The sequence below is a fragment of the Brachionichthys hirsutus genome, chromosome 11, assembly GCF_040956055.1.
Source record: "Brachionichthys hirsutus isolate HB-005 chromosome 11, CSIRO-AGI_Bhir_v1, whole genome shotgun sequence".
Classification (NCBI taxonomy): Eukaryota; Metazoa; Chordata; class Actinopteri; order Lophiiformes; family Brachionichthyidae; genus Brachionichthys; species Brachionichthys hirsutus.
The window spans coordinates 13,530,007-13,544,515 of record NC_090907.1 but is presented as its reverse complement, the minus strand read 5'-3'; positions in this window follow the sequence as shown (position 1 = coordinate 13,544,515).

Genomic DNA, 14,509 nt, shown 5'->3' with positions numbered 1-14,509 from the left:
CTGACTGATCTCTCGCTACATGGCATTAATCATTCAGAGCTGGGCTACGCGGGGGAGGGGGGAGGCAAACGGGGGCCTAGGACTTTAAGCCCTTTTTTTAGATTTAGCTTCTAGAGCGGCAGCTAAAAGAGAAGAATCACACACGAGTCTGGGTTATGACAGGGGGTGCAGGACGTGGGGGGGGGGGCAGCAGGCGTCCCTGTGGGATGTCGCCGACGTGGCACAAAGATTCCAGGTACAGCAGGTGGCGTTCACGGCAGCAGACGGTGCAAACAGGCATGAATATTCTGTGTGTTTGTGTGTGTCTGGAAACAGCCAGCAGGGGGTCGATCCACTGGAGGCCAGGCTGGACAGACAGGACCTTCCACCAATCAGAAGACACCTGGACAGCCTTTCCTCAGGATTTATCCGATGACTGGCGAGAGGTCGCGGGACAGTGGTGGCCAGCCGGCGCCGTGGAGGAGGGCGAACACAGACTCTCGACCAATCAGAATCCGGTAAACTGTGCTCGCGTGCTCAATCTCTTTGAGACGGCTTTAAGGAGAGAAACGAAGCAGGAATGTACCCTCCTGTCTCAGACGATCCATTTCTCTCTGGGAGATTCTCGCATCATTTCATGTTTGTTTACACTTGTACACTATTGACTTGTTTACTGCTGTTGCTGAGCAACACCTGTGATCGTCGATCGTATTCCCAGAGATACTTGTGGAATTAAGGAGTCTTTGACTTTGTTGGACGAAGTGGAACCAGAAGTCGTCTTTCTTGGGGGACGACATGCACCACTTGGCTATCCAGTTGAACATTCGCATTCACATTGAGCTACCACAGTCACAAGACACAAGTGAATGATCTGAAAAGTAGATATTAATACCTCTCAGCTTAATCGCAATATCCGAGTCACTGGTTCAGATCTTGCTGGTCCAGATCTTGGTTTAAGCACCATTTGAAAATCCTGACCCTTTTCGCTATAAGGAAGCGCGGCGGGATAGTATTCACAGCATTTCCATGATCTCCCTGTGTCTGCCTGGATTCTCAGGCTTCCTCCCACTTCCAAAGAAATTAAGTACTGTTGACCCCCCCCCCCCCCCCCCACACACACACACACACACACACACACAACCCTGCAAAGGATGACCAACTGCAGCAATTGGGGATTGGATCCTCGGCTCGACTTGGATTGAGAAAAACCTTTTTCTGTTTGATTCTGGACTGTTTTCAAAGTACGAGTCTGACTAAAGTGTTTGCAGTGTGATACTGAGAATAAGACCCGAATGTGTCAGTGGTGAAATGCAGCTAATACCGAAAGTCATTTACTTCTGAACTGAGAAAGCCAAGGTTGCTTATAAGTGAGAGATTGGTTTAATAAAGCTGGTGCACCATTCCACAGAAACGGGAGGCTTCGACTCCCACCAGGCCGGTGCAACCCTTAAATGGTGTCCGAAGCATAAAAGCATAAAAGCATCTACTAGTACTAGTACTGCTTTAAAATCCTGGCTTCCCCCGGGAAGAGCTGGAAGAAGTGGCCATGGAGAGGGAAGTCTGGGCCCTGCTCAGGCTGCTGCCCCCCCCGTGACCCGGGCCCCGGAAAAGCGTTTGAAAACGGATGGATGGATGGATGGATTTAAAAGAAGATGAAGGGAAAGATAGAAAGACATCAACTGCAGTGAAAAGACGTAAATGATGAATGAGCTCTGCAGCGAAGGAAAGTTTGAAAGTCATCTCATATGCTAATAGCGCCGTGATGAGACCTTTAGCTCCTCCTCCTCGGCGCAAACATCGCTCTGAACTTCGGATCACTCGTGTCTTGTGGGTGGACCGTTGCTCTTGAAGTCAAACTCGCTTTGTGGTGTCGGAGCTGATCACGTCTCGTCTCTCCTGTAGGCGTCTGTCTTTGCTGAGGCCTTCCCCTCGCTGCCTCGTTTGTCCTCAAGTGACCCCTGTGACCTTGATACTGTTCCCACACTGACCCAGCTCCTCAGGGGCAAAGCCAGCCAGGACCAGGGGTGAGTCAGCCGGTACTGTGTGTGTGTGTGTGTGAGTATAAACTGCTTCAGCTTTCACTGTCCCACAATTTGTAAGTACGTATTTTAGCCTGCAGGGAAAACCTGCCGATGACATGGAGCTTTGAATACTGACACGAATGCAACAGCAGTTAGAATCCAGTGAAGAAAACTTTGTGTGTTCGTGTCCAACATAAGGCGTGAATGGGAGGAGACGGTATCGGTCACGCCATTGGTCAGGGGACTATTTTTAACACGTGAATTAAAACTAAATTAAATCAATAATTGAAAGCTAAATACACTCTGTTGAATATTTGGACAGATTACCTGGGATCAAAGTATTTTGACACGAACTCGAGCTCTGGTTGTGCACCAAATGTTTAAACACCAGCAGTTTTCTCTGAACATTCACCTTGTTAAATCGTCATAATCTTTAAATGTCATAAACAACATGAGTTCTGAAACAATTACATGTCTTAATCTTATTTAAGTGAACTTCTGAATACATTTTTAACCGGACTGATGATGTTTTGGAACCTGGAAGTAATAAAAAAAAAAAGAAAATGTGATTGATTTGTAAGTAAGTAACTGGATGAAATCGTACCTTGAGGGACGAGAACAAATGGTGGACATAAACGGAACCTTGTCCTCGTCCCTCCCGGTGAGCTGTGGGGTTCCTCAGGGCAGCATTCTAGGACCGTTACTGTTCCTCCTATACATTAACGACATGAGTGCTGCCTGTAACTGCAAATTGTTCCTGTTTGCTGATGACTCAGCACTCCTGATTTCGGGAGAGGACAAAGTGCAGGTTGAGGAGGCTCTCAGCTCTGAGGTCACCAGAATCCGTACTTGGCTTACCGATAACAAACTGTCACTACATCTTGGTAAAACAGAATCGATTCTTTTTGGGTCTAAACACTCTCTACGTGAGATAAATGTTAATGATTTCAAGGTCACAGTCGATAATACTGTAGCGATCGCGCGAGATCACGTGAGGCGCAATGCATGATGGGAGTGACTGGGTTGTGCTGTCGGCACCAGGAGTGAGAGGGGTGTTGCGTTGAAAGACCCCAGCGCGGCATCCATGCGCAGTCAAGTTGTCCTGTGTCGCAATAAAGGCACTCGTTGACACAAGCTCGATTCCAGTGTGGTTCTTCGCTCGCTACAATACAGTCATCTCCAGCAAAGAAGAGATTACCTATTTGGGCTGTGTTCTTGACAAATACCCGTCTGGTGATAGTATGGCAACTAAGGTGATCAAAAAAGTCAATCAGAGAACAAGATTTTTGGGCAGAATGTCTGCTTTTGTCAACAGAAGTGCTCTCCGGACGCTTGCTGGAGCCCTCGTTCAGCCCCTCTTTGACTATGCTAGCACCTCCTGGTATTCCAACATCAAAATGTCCCTGAAAACCAGGCTCCAAACCTCCCAAAACAAACTGATTCGGCTACTCCTCAATCTGGGGCCCATGACCCACCTTCTTCCTGGACATTTTGCTAGCCTAAAATGTCTCAGGGTAGAAGACAGGGTTAAACAACTCAAAATGGGATTGGCATTTAAAATAGTCAATGCAGCTCTGCCCTCAGTCCCCTCAATCCCTGCATACCTGAATAAACACCTCCACAGATTTAGTGACACCCACAGCCACAACACTAGAGGGAGCTCAAACAACAACCTGATTACCCCCTCCCACAGGACTAACATGGGTAAATCATCTTTTTATAATACTGCCCCCCAAGGGTGGAACTGTTTGACTCCTGCCCTCAAAACATGCACCTCTTTGGCCTCCTTCAAAATGGCCCTAAAAATACTGATAGAGTCTAAAGCTCCATTGAATTGAATATATTTATGAGATAGAATGTTAGAGTACAAGTACAGTAAACAGTAGAATGTATTACAGTACAAGTACAGTCACACAGTATCATGTATTACAGTACAAGTACAGTCAAACATCCGGTCTAAGAGGAGCATTTCAAAAAAGCTCTTGCGGGCTTGTTTCCGTTGAAAGTCCTTCGTACATAAATCATCCACAATTAACAATACAAATTTAACAATACAAATAAAAATAAAACCAATATTAAATTACACAATTGATGCAACGTAACATTAGAAAAACAAAAATAAAATAATTTTACACCGCCAGTGCAAACTAACAATTAATCTAAAATAAATTACACCATCACCTTTTTATTAATTACCAAACGCACCATAAATGAAACAGGCTGACTCCAGGTTACTTTTTCTACCGGCAGCGCGGACCCGTCCTGGCCCGCCGCCATCTTGTTCTCCCCAGAGTTTCCCTTTCCGGGTTGCTTTTATTGACAAAGTCGTGGCTCCACCCCCTTTCAGGGGGACAGAAACGGAGATAGTCATCACGACTCTCTCCGGATCAACCCCCCCCCCGTGTTTTGTCCACCTACGTTGTACATATTAAGTGTCTTTTTAATTTATTATTATTTTGCATCTGTGGAGTAATTTATTTTTATTTTATTTATATTGTTAAATGTCGATGATAATATTCCGATTCTGATTAGTGAAACATTGGGAAAATGAATTAGTAATATAAACTGCTACATTTGGGTTATACATTATAAATTTTATAAACGGCTAATTTTACATATTCCGCAACCCGTCTTTCGGATTAAGTGGGTAACAGAATGAATGAATGAATGAATGAATGAATATATCATTAGCCTAGAAGCATAATAGCCTGAGTCTCAGGCAATGCCTATTGATAATGGGCAATTATGCTATGACGTTAGCGATGTGTCAAAATCAGGATCTGCATGCAGACCAAGGGCCGTTTGTTTTCATTTGAGCGATTATGGCCACCAAGTGGACAATTCGGTGAACTGCAGGTGTCATTCAGAACTGAACATGGTGCGTTTGATTGATTACCTCGTAGCACAACCGTAAAAAGCACAAGACCTTTGGTGGATGTCACGATTTAACCGGAAACAATTGGTGTAAAGCTGATATTTGTGTGTAGTTATTCAATATCATAAATAGAATCATTATCAGGAGGTCTCATCGTTGTTTTCTCAGAACTGTCCTAATGAATGACTGATGAAGCGCGCCCTTCATCATCGCTTCCTTTGTGCTTCCCTATTTGTCCGTCCAGGCTGTTGGATAGTTTCCATGACTTGAACAAAATGATCTGCCAGCGATTCCAGAGAGCGAACGGCGTGTCTTGTGACCGGCTGCTGGAGACGTTACGCTTCGTGAAGCCGTACTCTGTGAGTAAATACGGATTCTCACTCAAGCACATGATCTATGCTCACGCTGACGTGATTTCACGTTCGGTGGCTGCGTTCTCTCTCCACACCCTCGATTTCTACACGTGATTTTATGCACAGATCACACAGTGTTCCTGTTGGTCCGTACAGCTGCAGCGTTTTTACATTCTATTGCTCACACAGCACAGAAGATGAACGGACAGCGTGACTGATGGGCTTGGGTATGGGTATCAATGTGATATTAGAGACACAGGAGGACACATGCTCACATGCATGTTGTCCAGGAGGGTTCTGTGACTGAAGTAAGGCATCATCGGCAAGATCAATGGAAAATAAAAAGCTATTGAAATGTATGTTTCACAGTAAATGTCCTAAAATGACGTTTGGTTACGTTATATTCCTATATTCAAGTCCAAGTCCAGACTAAACACCACGTGAAGCCTTTCAGCATCACTTCTCACATAATGCCTGTCAGATACATTTCATGAACAGCAGTGGTTGTTTAATAAAGACTACAACTCCCATGTCACCACACATGTTGTTTTTACAATAATTCTGACACCCCAAAGTCCAGAAGTGATTTATTGTGTGTTTGATTGACTCCCTTTTTTCGAGTGAGTTTGCCGGAGGACTGAAGTTTCAGCAGGAGTTCTTGTCTTTGCAGGAAAGCGGACCGGCGTCTCGGCCAGCCGGTCTCCTCTCCCCTGGCCGCCCCTCAGCCAATCAGAGCGCCGCTGCCAAGCGCCGGCTGTCGTATGACTACAACAGAAACGTCACGGAGTGACAGGACGCATTCGCGTGCATAATGGTCGACTCTCCCGCACACTCCTGGGTATTTAAACGTGAACCTGGATGAAGACGGCGCCACACGCCTTTCACGCGCCGTCTCCTCCCGCTCTTGTTGATGTATACTGTCGGAGTGTTTCCGCTTCACGTGCACCCTCTTGTCACCGGTTTTCCATTAACCAGCTGATAACAGCAGGGGGTCAGAGGTTGTTTCCTGTGTATGCATTCTGTGAGAAGAGATTTTTATCGTGTAAAGAGAGGAATGATTGTCTGTTGTTCTGTTCTGTGTTTTAATTCCGTCTCAGAGGGCTGAGGAATTAACGCAGAAATGTGAACAACTGATTTCTCTGTCTTTTGCATCCATCCATGATTTTGCAGGGTGAGTCTGCTGGTGAGCTTTTATGTTTTCATATGATTTTGATGTATTTAAATTATGGCTTCTTTGAGAATGCATCCAGCTCAGCTGCTGTAGCGAATAAATGTCATCGTTTGGGAAGCAATTACATTTCAAACAAAACTGCTCTTATATTTTGACTTTGCAAATATTCTTCTCTTTACTATTGTAGCTTCGGCTCTGCCGCGAGCTTTGAGCTGTTGGGTTCACATCATGCGGAGATGGAGGAGAGCAACAGGAGCCAAATGCATCTGTTACGACTTCAAGGCAGGAGCAGCAGAAAATCAAATAAATAAAAAGTTATTTAGCACTGAGCAGAGGTTTGTGAGCCGCAGCTGCAAAATAATATATAGATGATGTGATCAAATAATTTACGTCTGCTTTTGGAGTAATTCGGCATTATTTAGAGCAAGTGTGATAAAGTTTCGTTACAGCCACACATCGACGTGAAATTGTATTCAAGAACAAAACAGACCCTTCCTTTCTGCTTTCACTCCGTCAGCGCGATGGATTGAAATGTCTTTTCTGGGAATCTTTCTTCGAACACGCGGTTCAGTCGCTCCCGTTCATCGTCCCTTCCTCACGCTGCATGGACGCCTGCGTCGCTCGGCAGAGCTCGATGTCAGCCGGAGTCAGGCTAAACTCCTTTGACCTCCTTTCTTGTCTTTGAAGGGCACAGAGAGAGAAAATCATGCGACCAAGCTGGAGGGATGTTTATATTTTATGTAGCCAGGAGGGTCGCACTGAGATAAAAAAAAAAAAAAAAAGCCTCCTCTTCCAGGAGGTCCCGGTCGAGCTGGGGCCCGATGTGATCTTCATATTCTTTTTTGTGTTTTCCTTTTGCAAAACGATGCTTTCATTGTGTGATTTACGGCACAAGAAAGAAAGAAAAAAGAAGACAATGACAGGATTGCATCCTAAATTATTTTGGTCACCGTGAGAAACAAGATTGTCTTCCAGTCAGTGCCAACAGGAAACCCAATGACGGTGCCAATGTCTACAGAAGGAAAGCAGAAAGATCCAGGAGGAAACACATGAAGCCAGCAGCCAATCGAAGCCATACGTCCATGATAATACTGTTCACATTATTGATCTGTATTATTCCTTTAGACGTTGTGCTACACACGAGCCCAGGAGGTTGATTTCGCTTTAGGTCTTATATTTTACAGAAACAATCGTGTTCATCTGCCATTTGTGCAAAATTCAAGGCAAAGATGATGAATATGTTCTGATCTGAAAGGAGGGAGAAGGGGGGGGGCTGTCACCGTGTTAACTGGTGTAATAAAGCCACACTGTGGTGGCTGACCACTCAGGAAGTGTGTGATGTGTTCATTTTAAAATGCTCGCCTGTCTGTGCCACGGGAAATCCACCCCGAGCAGCGTTCCTCTGACTTTGTCGACTGAAATCCGATTGATTGTAGTTTGTTTTATAAACTTAAAAAGGAAGTTTGGCGTTAAAAATACACACCGTGAAAACAAATACATTTTTGGAGATCATCTATCTAGACCAGGGGTGGGCAAACTTTTTGACTCGCGGGCCACAATGGGTTCTAAAATTCGACAGAGGGGCCGTGCCAGGAACAGATGGATGGAGTGTTTGAGTGAACTAATATAAATTACATGACATGAAAGGATTTGGCCTTTTACGGGTAGCATTACAGGGAAAAGGGTCAAATGAATGAGGTTTAATTCTAATAAAATTTAAATTAATGATATAATTTGGACAAGTTCGGCGGCCGGATTCAAAAGTCTGCCCATGCCTGATCTAGACTCTAAGGATGCAATTTTAAAATGTATTTTTCTGGAAAAAGACCAGATTCCATTGGAAGCACAGAGAGGCAAGTGATTAAAAAAAAGGTTTTCCTCGATTACTCAAGTTTGTGACGTTCATTTCAGCCTGAACAGAACCGCAGCTGCCATGTTCCAATGTGTACCTTTAATGCTTTCAGTCCGATTTAGAACCCTGGTGTAAATAAAAATCTCCTGCTGAAACGTTCTCAGATTAACATAATTACCCACCCCCCCCCCCTTTGTCTCTCGGGGCTGTTTTTATTTAAACATATTCTACAAGTGCCTCACTTTAGAAAAGTCCAAACAAACAAGACCGTTTTAAAGGAGCAGGAGTGTGATCACCTCCCGCAGGGATTCTGGAAGTCATCGACCCAAAAAACAGTACCATCTTATGTGTGAAGAAATACATTTATGTGTATTATCAGGTCAGGCGGTTTGTCTGCAAGCGTTGCTGGAGAAATTCCGCTGAAGACCTTTGGGTCACATCGCGGTGGGACAGCGCTCTGGTTCAGAAGGAGTTAAGCTCCTTTTTCTGCTGATTCAGAGCCGCTGCCTTCCTGCTGCTCCATGATAGCAGTGCCTTGTACTCGATGGTAAATAAAAGCAGGCCTATCAGCAGCAGGATGCCCTGACCTCAGTGTTAACGCCACAGGAAACAGCTGCCATTTACGTCATCGTCCCCATAAGGCAGCGGGACAAACACACAGAGGACGGTTCGGGTGTTTCACTGGGTCTGGCATGTTGACGTCTATGACTCTGATTTGTCCAGATGTACAGTGTAGCTGGATGCTGTTACCACTGGACAGTTGCGTTCAGTGTTCATTCTGTGCTAAGCTAACTTCATATTTACTGCATACATATCACTGTGAGTGTAATTGGAGAAGGTTGGGTTGCTGTGGCGACCCCGGATGGGACACGCCGAATGAGAAAGACAGATATGATCGTCAATGTCCTCATTCAACTCTTGGCAAGAAAAGAAAAGTCAATTTCCACAAAATGTCTAAATTCATTTGATATCTGCCACCTTTTCACCGCACGACCTTCAGGATCCGAGTCGCCCACGGCTCAGCAGCAAGCAGCTCCGTCTGGTAGCGCCTCGCTTTCACGTTCCGAGTAAAGCAGGCCAACGCTGAAAGCACGAGACCATTTCAAACAATTCAATTCAATTCAGTTTTATTTCTATAGCGCCAGATCAGAACAGGAAGTCGTCTCAAGGCACTTTAGAGGATTAGCAGGGAAAGACAGAACCCAACTTGACCTACAAGAGCAAGAACTCTGGAGACTGAGGCAAGGAAAAACTTCCCTTTAACAGGCAGAAACCTTGGACAGAACCTAGGCTCATGGTGGACGGCCATCTGTCTGACCGGCTGGGTTGAGAGAGAGAGAGAGAGAGAGAGAATGGTAGATCGGAGGAGTCAAAAACAAGAAGATGGATAGGGAAGCGATAGCAAGACAGCAGGAGCAGACAAAAACAAAATGTATAAGACTGGAAATGCTAATGCTAGCGATATAAATCTATAAATGCTAATGCTAGCGACGTGGACATCAGTGTTGAGGGACACAGGTCCAGGTTCTGCAGCACCACGGACAGAAGGACCTGAAAGAGAGAGAGGGACAAACAGAGGGAGAGAGAGTACAAGACTACAGGAAGAGAGAGAGATTACTGACATATATTTATAACATGAATAACCAGATAAAGGGGGAGGAGCTCAGTGTGTCATGATGTTAAGCCACCAATGCTGCCTAATGACAGCATATTGATTATACTGATTACTGCATCAATTAGTTATAAGCTTTGTTAAAAAGGAAAGTCTTTAATCTACTCACGAACCAATCAGGGAGCTGATTCCACAATAAAGGAGCTTGATAACTGGAAGCTCCGCCCCCCTGTCTGTTGCTGCAGGTTAATGGGGGTGAAACTATCCAAGTAACTATCAAGAGTAACAGTTGAGTTGAGCGCCATATTCTCTCCAGACGTAATACAAATACGAACGTAAAAGTGATGAACTTGTGGTCTGATACAAAAGGGTTCAGTGGAAATACAATTAATTGATCAATATCAATACCATACGTGAGAACCAGATTCAAGGTATGGTTAAAGCTGTGGGTGGGTTCGTTCACTCTCTGGGAGGAGCCAATCGAGTCCAGTAATGAGAGGAAGGCAGTAGCAAGGCAGTCGTCACTGAATCTACATGAATGTTAAAATCTCCCACAACAAGTATCTGTTCTGCTTTCAGAACTAAGCTTGTTAAACATTCAGAACATTCTGACATGAAATCAGAGTCTGGGCCTGGAGGGCAGTAAACTATAACAATCAGGACTGGCTGGCTTGATTTCCATGTTGGGAGTGACAGACTAAGAATAAGACTCTCAAAGGAGGTCTAGTTTAATTTAGGTTTAGGGTTAATCTGGAGCTCCAAGTTATAGATGGCTCCAACTCCACCTCCTCGGCCGGCGTCTCCAGAAATGTGAGAGTTAACATAACTGGGAGGCGTGGCTTCATTTCAACTGAAATAATCTTCAGGACCCAGCCAGGTTTCTGTCAAACAGAAAATATCAACATGCTGATCTGAGATCAGATCATTTATTAAAAATGCCTTTGATGCCAGAGAGCGAATATTCAAAAGTCCACATTTAATGGTTTTACTATTATTAATTTCTGTGGCGGCAGTTTTTATTTTTACAAGGTTTCCAGGAGTAACACGTCTCCTGTACAATTTAACAATCTTACGGAGTCGGGGTACAGACACCATCTCTATGGGGTTCTGGGGGGGTGACTGATCTCAAGGACGCTCAAAGATGAGTGTAGGACTACATTTCTGACTCATGGTCCCGACTGGATTGTCAAACAGAAGGAACCAGCAATGAGATCAAAGCCCCATAATGTGAAAACCTGGCCCAATATGTTCAAAGCCCCATAACGTGAAAGCCTGGCCCAATATGTTCAAAGCCCCATAACGTGAAAGCCTGGCCCAATGAGATCAAAGCCCCATAATGTGAAAGCCTGGCCCAATGTGTTCAAAGCCCCATAACGTGAAAGCCTGGCCCAATGTGTTCAAAGCCCCATAACATGAAACCCTGGCCCAATGAGATCAAAGCCCCATAATGTGAAAGCCTGGCCCAATGTGTTCAAAGCCCCATAACGTGAAAGCCTGGCCCAATGAGATCAAAGCCCCATAATGTGAAAGCCTGGCCCACACAATCTAAATTCTTTTCATTGGCATCGGTGCATTTACATCTTAGACTTGTGTGAGAGAAACCCGATCAGTCATCAAAGATGTCACGCATGGGATCAATCTGATGCTCACTGACAGAAAATATCACATGCTGATGCTGATCAAACAAAGAAGCTCAACTCGAGGGTGAAATAAAGGAAAACACGGGCCGATAAATTGATCCCAGAATGAACATTAACGCAAAGCAAAAGTTTGTCTCTGGCCAGGCATGGAAGGAAGAAGCTCCTGATTTGGAGGAGGAGGCGGAGGAGGAGAGGAAGGTCTGCCAGGAATGTGTTCCTGTAGATCAGTGATCCCCAAACTACGGCCCGCCTCCACATTTGGCCCGGCCGCCTGAACAATACCAGATTTTAAAAAAAATAATAATTTTGTTCTAAATAGTTTGATTAAACATTTGTTGTTGAACTAATTAAATTTACTGACATTTATTTGAATTTTTTTTGTTTTTTCCTTTCCATACAACACGAGTAGCCGGTGGGGGATCAATAATGGTATTGGGTGCATTTAAGAGGGGTCATGATAGGGTTATTTGCATATTTTCAATTGTTTAATGTAACTGTTAGGTGAAGAACAGTCCCATCTGGTGGGCGGCGATGTTGTGCGCCCTAAAGGTATTGTGATGTCACTGGGTCAAGAGGTGGAGCTATGAAGGTGATAAATAAACGAGTTCCGGAAAGCGGAACGGAGTTGGTTTTGAGGAGCGCGCCAGACCAGTCGGTCTTGGCTGCGTGAGAGAAAATGAAGCTTTGTCTCTTGCCTGTTTCATTCCGGTGCGTTTGAAAATTATTACAACAATGTTAGAGACTTTATCCCTAACAGGTCATTAATTCAATCTTGTTATAATATTGATAGTGGAGAATATATTAATATTCTGAAGAAAAGCATCCTTCCTTTCATTTGGGACAATTTTAATGATGATCACATACGACGTACGGAAAGGGTTATTTAGTTATTATTTATTTTATTAATAGTGTTATTATTTATTTTATTAATGGTGTTATTATTTATTTTATTAATAGTGTTATTATTTATTTTATTAATAGTGTTATTAGTTATTTTATTAATGGTGTTATTTATTTTATTAAGTGTTATTATTTATTATTAATAGTGTTATTATTTATATTATTAATAGTGTTATTATTTATTTTATTAATAGTGTTATTCGTTATTTTATTAATGGTGTTATTATTTATTTTATTAATAGTCTTATTATTTATTTTATTAATGGTGTTATTATTTATATTATTAATGGTGTTATTATTTATATTATTAATAGTGTTATTATTTATATTATTAATGGTTTTATTATTTATATTATTAATAGTGTTATTATTTATATTATTAATATTGTTATTTATTTTATTATTTATTTCCTGACTTTATTTTCTGTGAAGAACGCGTTATTTGGTGGCTGTCTGGAAAACAATAAATGTTGAGGCCCACCATTAATCACCCATTATTACTCAATAAGCTGGATAAATATGGGATAAGAGGGGTGGCTGGGGACTGGTTAAAAAGTTATTTGACAGGAAGGGTGCAGTATGTGCGAATGGGGCAGTGCTTGTCTCATACACTTGACATTGCGTGTGGTGTCCCCCAGGGGTCGGTTTTGGGTCCAAAGTTGTTCAGTATATTTATAAATGATATTTTTAATGTATCTCAAACATTAAAACTCATCCTGTTTGCGGATGACACAAATATATTCTATAGTAGTGACAGTTATAAAGAGCTTGTAAATACGGTGAACAAGGAACTAAGTGCAATAAAGAAGTGGATGGACACAAATAAATTATCTTTAAATATTCATAAAACTAAAGTAATGATGTTTAGTCGTCTAAAAATGGATTCAGAACTGCAAATAACTATTGAAGGTATCCCAATTGAAAGGGTAAATAAGATCAAATTTTTGGGTGTTATTATTGATAACGAATTGTCATGGAAACCTCACGTCGGACATATAAAAACTAAGATCTCCAAAAGTCTCTCAATAATGAACAAAGTAAAACCATACCTAGACGTGAATGCTCTCCGTACCTTGTATTGCACTCTGGTACTTCCATACTTTACATACTGCATTGAAGTGTGGGGGAATACTTATCAGAATACAACAAATCCACTATGCATATTACAGAAACGAGCAGTACGGATCATTCACAAGGTCGGATTTCGGGATCATACTCATAACTTATTTTTTCAGTCAAAGTTGCTTAAATTTATGGTTCTTGTGAAATACAACACTCTAGTAGTTCTGTTCAAGGCATTTAACAAATCATTACCAATTAACCTGCAACGTTTTTTTACTGTTCGAAGAGCTGCACATGATTTGAGAGGATTTGGAGTTTTTAAACTTCCTCAAGTTCGAACCACACTCAAAAGTTTTTGTTTGTCTGTACGTGGGGTTAAACTTTGGAACAGTCTGGATACACACCACAAGCAATGTCAAAGTATTCATCAGTTTAAGCGAGTATATAGACAGCTGGTTTACTCGCAATATTCAAACAGAGGGTCTTGAAGGTATTTATTGTTTCCATTACCATTGTTGGTATATGTTTGTTACCATTGCTGGTATTGTTTATTATTAATGTTGGCATGACTGTCTAAACTGTCATGTTACCTGTGGTAACACCATAATGCAAAAAAATAAATAATAATAATGAATAAAAAATATAATATATATATATATATATAATTTTGTAATTTCGCTAGTTTCGTCCGATATCTTTTTGTATTTTTCGAAATCATGCAGTGTATATAGTTGTTGTTAATATGATTTGGAGCTTGAAATTGAGGAGCTTACTACGTTTATATGTTATGAGAAATGGGGGTGGGACTAAATGAGTTTTCTTCTTCCCACTCCCTTTCAGGCTGCATTGGCTTATTACTTATTACTTATTGTTTAAATGTGGCTCGTGCGATGTGGCACGGGTAGTTTTGTTTTGTGTGCTTTTGTCACTGCCTGAAATAAATACATACCTAACCTAACCTAGGCCCCCCTCCCATCGTCACACTCTTCCTGTACAAACTGACCCCGGCCCCCCATCAGAATAGGGAGACGTTATGTGGCCCCC